We start from the raw sequence: 6,583 nt of genomic DNA, 5'->3' as shown, positions 1-6,583 counted from the left end.
TGTGCGGCACGCGGCTCCGCGCCGCGGGGTGAGCCCAGCCAGGCCTCCGGCCCTGGGCATCGCCGGCACCGCGGCTGGGATGGGCCCGAGAGGGTCCCGGACGTCACTGGGAAGGTCCGCCGGGACGTAGGCAGCCGAGCGACGGTCGCTCCCGTGGGTGCCGGAGGGATCCCCCCTCCGTGGGGACGGCGCGGCCGTGACAGCCGGGTCCCAGACCCTCGCTCCCCCGCGCAGCAGTTCGGCCGTCTCTTAACGCGGATTTCCCCCGCGTTACGTTTACACGCAGGACTCGGACGAGGCGGCTGGATGGGAGCCGCGAGCGCCAGCCCTGCCGGACGCCCCGTGCGGCCCCTCGCCCGCCGCAGCCCCGCTCCGCATGCTGCTGGAGCAGGGCCGCGACCTGCTTCCCCTGCGCCGGGCGGGTCTCGTCTCGGCACCAGCATTTCGGTTCTCAGTCGCATCCACAGCCAGGTCCAGCTTTGTCGCAGACGACTGAGCAGCCCTCCAGTCCGTCCCCACCGCCTCCGTACAGCACGCAGCCTTTGCCCCGCCGGGGCAGCCTCGCCCGATCTCCAAACCAAACCGTCGGCTTTATACATCCATTCCCTGGATGTGGTGGAACAGCAGAAACCCGGAGAGGAGAGGAGGGCTCCGGCGGCTGGGCAGGGCGAAGGTCTCGCTGCTCGGGCACCAGTGGGACCTGCGCTGCTCCGGGCAATACCGAGGGGTGGGTTTCGCCCCAGTGGTTTGGCTGCCAGCCCTGGCTGGCCCGGCCGCGCAGGCATGCTGGCCTGGCGATGCCCAGGCGGGGGCCCTGGCCCCTGCCCGCAGCCAGTGCCCTGCCCGGCTGCATGGGCAGCAGCCTCCCGCGGGACCCCCGCTGTCTCTGCGGCTGGCGCGGGCAGGAGGAAGCCGCGGGCTGCGATCGGACCCCATTTCCTTCCAGTTCAGTTTGAAACCTCTTCAAAAATGTCGCCCTTGTAGACCAGTCGGGCTTAGCCTGCCCGAGCTCACCCGCAGCGTGCCCATGCAGTCAGAGGTGTCTATTTTTGTAGTTCAATATTTATATACTATATTAAAATGCTTTTACGAGATTCTCAGCAACAGTCCCTAGGCCAGCTCTTTGGTAAAAACAAACCCCTAAGTGTACGAGCGGCACTAGCAGGACAGAAATTAGCAGCTTTTGTACCTTTTCTTTGGCTGTGATGTGAATAGTCAGGCTTCGGAGGGCATAAGACCCTTCCTGCTCCCCCAGGGCACCCTCGAGGGTTGGGGTCCCCACTCCCCAGCTGCTACCATGGTCTGTAACGCACCCCTGAGTTTGGGAAGAAGCCCAGCAAAGCCACACCTGGGTAGGTGCCCCCTGGCAGGGGCCCAGGGAGCCGTCGCCTTGGCTGAAGCCCTGCAGAGGTGTGCAGCTCCTAGGGGCAAAGGCAAGGCTCTAGCAGGAAATTTTTGCAACCCCTGATGCATCTGGAGCCGCTGCCTCGAGGCCACAGAGCCCCCACCAGCTCCCGCCTCCCCTCCCTGACTATCAGCCCCTGCAGAAGGCTGCAAAGAGCCTGGGCAGGGTGCTCGCATGCCCTGACTGCGAAGCTGCAAAGCATCGCGTGCCCAAACTGCCTTCCCAAGGCAGGTGGGGGTGCAGAGGCAGCGTGGGGTGCGTTGGTAACACCCAGCTGGGTTATGAGCACGTGGGTACAGCTGGACAAAGGAGAAAAGCCCTGAGTCCGGCTCTTGGTAAGGCTGCGGGATGCTTCCCACCTGTTTCCCATTACAAAGTGATTTTAAGGCAGGCTGTCCTCATGGCCCAGCTCTGGGGTGAGCAGGGTGTGCTTGGGGTCCTGCTGTTGCCCACCCCCACGGAGGCAGAGCAGGGCAGCAAAGGGGCAGTTTGTGCTGCGTTGCACAAGCAGCACCCGGGGGTGCAGCATTGTGGCCACCCGGTTCCCGGTGGTGTCACGCAGGTGAGGTGCCTATTTGGCCTTTGGAAATTGCTGTTTCTCTCAGGTTCAGAGAGGTTCTGCTGAGGATTTGTCTCTAGTCTCTTTTAACATGGAAGAGGGTAATACGTGTCCCTGCGCTGCTTGGCTGTTCCTTTAGCTGTGGTGTGCACAGCTGCTTTCCCCTCTCCTTCCTAGACAATCCTGATAGACAGAGTATGTTGCATTTTTATTATAAAATCCTTGTTAAGATCGCGGTGTTCATGACTGACCTGAGGATTGAAAAGGGGAGGGAGAGGTATGATCCTTCTTCTGTGTAAATACCTTCCTAGCAATCATCATTTTTAGTGCCTAGTATGTAAATGGAGCAACCCTGTCTGAGCTGCAGGATCCTTTCCTCTTTGCCACTAATTAGCAGCTTGCTCAAGGAGTTGATCTCATTTCCAGTCCCCTGATTGCTTCTCCTTCCTCCTGGTGCTCCCCGGTGCTTGCGGGCAGCTGGGCAGGCCCTGAGCCCCGCAGCCCTTGGACGTGCAGGCAGAGCTGCCTACAGCAAGGGGGGCTTGTTTCCCAAAGGGATGGAGAGGGAGCACCCCAGTTCCCTGCTTCATGCCAATGTAATGTGCTTGGAAATGAGTCGTCAGGGCGAGCCCTGCGCTTTTTCCCTGGGCACCCTTGCCTTGGAGCAGGAAGGATCAGCTCCTGTGTGCTGTACCTGCTTCAGTCACTGCTGCTTTTCTTGGGGGGGGGAGGGAAGCTCTAGAGATACTATATATACACTTATATATATATACATACATGCACTTGTTTTGAAGGGAAAACACTGTATGATTGTAATAGAAATGATGTTGAGATAAATTATTTTAATCTTTGTATTTCTATAAAATGATCAAAGAGATCAAAATGATCAAAAAAAAAAAAAAGAACAAAAAGACAGCGTTCCTATTTTTTAATGAGTAGGCTGCTGTTAGCCACAGCGAGCCCCAGGGAGCAGCGGGAGCCCGGGCAGTGCCTGCCCTCCTCTCCCTGGGCGGGGGGCTCTTACAGACCCCCCAGTCTTGGACTGGAAGTTAGCCCTTAGCCTGTAAGGTGTAACAGGGATCTGTAGGTGCATTTAGTCAGTGCTGCTGGACTCCTTGGGAGTCCAAAGGCTGCACACATCTTCGACCCGCGCCGTATACCTGACGCGCATAGATGGAGGAGTGTAACCGCTGACACCTATGTGCTTTGTATGGAACAAGCAATGTTTAATGTTGACTCGTAAAGCTTAATGGTTAGACTGGAAATGGATGCATAGCAATAACGCTCGGTTGTTAAACAATGTCTTATGTGTATAAACCACAATGTGCTGAGAGCTTTCTGCGTACAGACTAACAGCCGGGCACCTCTCCCTGCACCCCCGCTTTCGTTCTGCAGCTCTGCAGGGCTCATGGATTTGATGTGTTGGGCTTGCTAATCTCTCTTTTCCTTGTTGTTATTATTTTTCCTAACACTCTCTGAGAAAGCGATGTCTCAAATTGTGCAGCCTTGCAGCAGGCGCGGGGCGAGCAGTGGGTAGGGAGGGAGATGTGCCCACTCCACTTGCTGCTGCTGTGCCCGTGCCGGTGCCGCTGACTCGGTGCATGCTCCCCTGGACTTATTTTCACCCTGGGCAGACCGGTTGGGAAGTTCTCCCTCTTGACCCTGTTAATTAAAAAGCCATATTTTCTGAATGTGTTTGCTGGGGCTAATCTAAGTGCTCCCAGCTGTGTCCCTCCCATCCCTGCTGTGAGGGTGCCATTGCGAGGGCCTGAATAGCACAGCCTGCTGCTCCCGAAAACCCCCTCGGGAGGCTGCACCACCTTCCCCGCTGCTGCACGGCACTGTGCAGCGTCCTGTCCGCGGCAGGGCCTCATCCTGCTGCCTTGGGGAAGCTTTGCCTGAGGCAGAGCCCAAGGCTTTCTGGAAACCACCTTAATGCAAGCAAGGTTAAGCACAGGGCACAGCTGATGGGTGTTCCACAGGGGCAGCCGCTGCGGTGGGGCTGAGGGGTGGTCTGTTCTGGATACCCAGGAAACCTGGTAGTGATGCAGCAAGAAATGTCCTGCCTGAAGTGGCTGGAGAGCTGGAGCCAGCAGTGGTCAGGGGTTGCTCTGCTCTGCACAGTGCATCTTCGTGCACGAGTTCCCCAAAATAAGCTCCCAGGAGGCAGAGGAGTGGCAGGACCGCAGCGCTGCCCGGCTAGCTCTCCCCACCGGGAAGGTACGTCAGCAGCACGCCAATGGACTTTCATTTTTGGGACCTAGGTGAGCGTTTTGGGGTCCTCGTGCAGCCTCGTGAACTGGCTCCTGCTGCTCCGGTGAAGCTGCAGCATCTTGCCCTTCTCCGGGAACACCAGCCCTTGCTTCCCAGTGGCCCCGACAAGCCAGTCTCGCTGTAGTGACGCCACAGCTGCCTCGGTGCACGTCTGTTCTTGTCACCCTCTTGCACTGTCGGTGCCTGGCTGCCAAGTCCTACGGGGAACGCGATAGGAGGGGAGAGAAAACTCCCTTATATCCCTAGGTTGCCTCATGCTGTGGATAAGATCAGCAATGCCGGTGTGCTAGGCTGGGTGAGCAAGAGAAACCTGGGATCACCGAGCACAGCAGCCACGGAGGATCCCGCCAGACGACACGGCCTGTGAAAGCACAAAGATAAAAGTGCTGTGTCTCCTCACTGGTTAAAGCTGCCCTTTGCTCCCCAAGGCCAGGTTTCCGCCTCTGCCTCCTCTCTGCCCGAGGGCTGGCCCTGCGGTGACGGTGACGCTGCTGTCGCAGCTCCCCGCTGCAGCCATGCGAAGGGCCGGCGCCTGTGGGCAGGGGGACGTGGAGCGTGACGCTTGGTCGCTGTCACCATATCGGATCCCTTCGTTGCACCCTCCCTCCCCTCACGCCTTCGGGCAGGAACAGGGTTGAGAAGCTGCCCGTGTGAGAGGTGCATCCAACGCAAACCCAAGTGGCACCTGCTCCTCCTTGGAATGCGGTGATGCCTCCTGCCTCTTTCCAATAGATTTCACTGATCTTGTGGCTTCCCCGAAAGATCCCCTTTCCCGTCATTGTGATTATAGCAGGAATGAGACTATCAGGCCATGGGAATCCTTCAAATCTTTGTATGTCTCAAAAACCAGACCCTTTTGCCCCCAGGGGACGTGGGTAAGGTGCTGAGCCACAGTCCCTTGGGTCTGCAGGGAGGAGCACCATCTGTATTCGCCTTCGCCTGGGTGCTTCAAGGTCACACAGAAGGTCGCTGTCATCCCAGTCCTTGCCAGGGCTGTAACAGGCCTCCTCAGGTGGGGACATCACCTCTGCCTGGCCAGAGCTGTGCTTGGGACCCCAGGGAGGGCTCTGGCAGAGGGACGGGGAGGGAAGCACCCCTGGGTACAGCTCCCCTGGTCCCAGAGCAGCTGCGGTTTCACTGGAGCAAAAATATTCTCCTTGGCTGAGTTTGCGCAGCTCAGCTGAGAACAATAAAAGCCTGTGCCTCGTGCTGGGGAGAGCCATTGTGGTGGGACAGATGCCAAAGGTTTGACACTGCTCTGCTTTATTTGAATGTTCATTTTACTACATGACACCATTATTCGCCAGGACAATATTAATGTCGACTTCGCTTTTTAACCAAGTGCTTTTCAAAATGTGTTAATAATACCCAGAGACTAGAGTATGGAGCTGTACTTTAGGAGTCGTTGTAATATGCCTTTTTCTTAATAAAGAGATTGAAATCTGCAGAGGGTTGTACTGTCCTGCCCCAGCACCTCCAGCCGCAAACCACGAACATCTCTGCCTCTGTCCCCAGGACCGACAAGCCCCTCCACAGCTCTGGGGAGACCTTCCAGTCCTTAACGGGGGCCTGCAGGAAAGCCGGGGAGGGACTCTTTATCAGGGAGCGTCGTGATGAGATGAGGGGTAACCGTTTTAGACTGAAAGAGCTTAGATTAGGTATTAGGAAGAAACGCTTCACCATGAGGGCGGTGGGAGGCACTGGAGCAGGTTGCCCAGAGAGGCTGTGGATGCCCCATCCCTGGGGTTGTTCGAGGCCAGGCTGGAGGGGGCTTCGAGCCTGGAAGGTGACCCTGCCCATGGAGGGGGCTTGGACCCCGATGACCTTTACGGTCCCTTCTGACCCAAACCATTCTACCCTCTGCTCTACGAGGAACTGGGCCGCGCAGGGCTGGCTGGACCCCGCATCCACCCGCGGAGCCGGGTACGCTCTCCGTCCGTCTGTCCCAGGGCGAGGGGTGTGCGGCCGCGTCCCAGCTCCAGTGAGGCTGCGGGCAGCCCCCCCTGCCCCCCTCCACCCGCAACCCGGCCTGCCCCCGAGCCCCAGCTTTAGGGAAAAAGGCTGCCGTTCGGAGTTTCTGCCCGCGTTTACCAGCTCCCCCCCGGAGCTCCGGGGGGAGCAGGAGCACACATGGCCGTGCTCCCCAGGGCGGGCCGGGTGCTGTCACCCCCCCCCATCTCCGGGCCCAGCCCGGCCGGCCGGCGACCTTGCGGCCTCCGGGAAGGTCGCACGCAGCCGGGCGGGAGCGAGCGGCTGCGGCAGCCGGTGACCTTCACCGGGGCCTCCCGGGGCCGCCATCCCGCTGCCCTCCGCCTGGCGCCGGGCCGAACCGCCAGCCCGGCCCC

General features: G+C 59.0%; 1 protein-coding gene across 1 annotated transcript in view; it reads left to right on the top strand.

Moving 5' to 3' along the window:
* Positions 1–6,583, top strand: part of LOC104835798 (coiled-coil domain-containing protein 92) — a 26,874-nt gene that overhangs the window by 12,511 nt on the left and 7,780 nt on the right. The gene's annotated exons all lie outside the window — the stretch shown is intronic.

The sequence above is a fragment of the Haliaeetus leucocephalus genome, unplaced genomic scaffold (assembly GCF_000737465.1).
Source record: "Haliaeetus leucocephalus isolate CR32 unplaced genomic scaffold, Haliaeetus_leucocephalus-4.0 Scaffold395, whole genome shotgun sequence".
Taxonomy (NCBI): Eukaryota; Metazoa; Chordata; class Aves; order Accipitriformes; family Accipitridae; genus Haliaeetus; species Haliaeetus leucocephalus.
The sequence above is the reverse complement of the archived record's forward strand: the minus strand, read 5'-3'. Positions and strand labels throughout refer to the sequence as shown.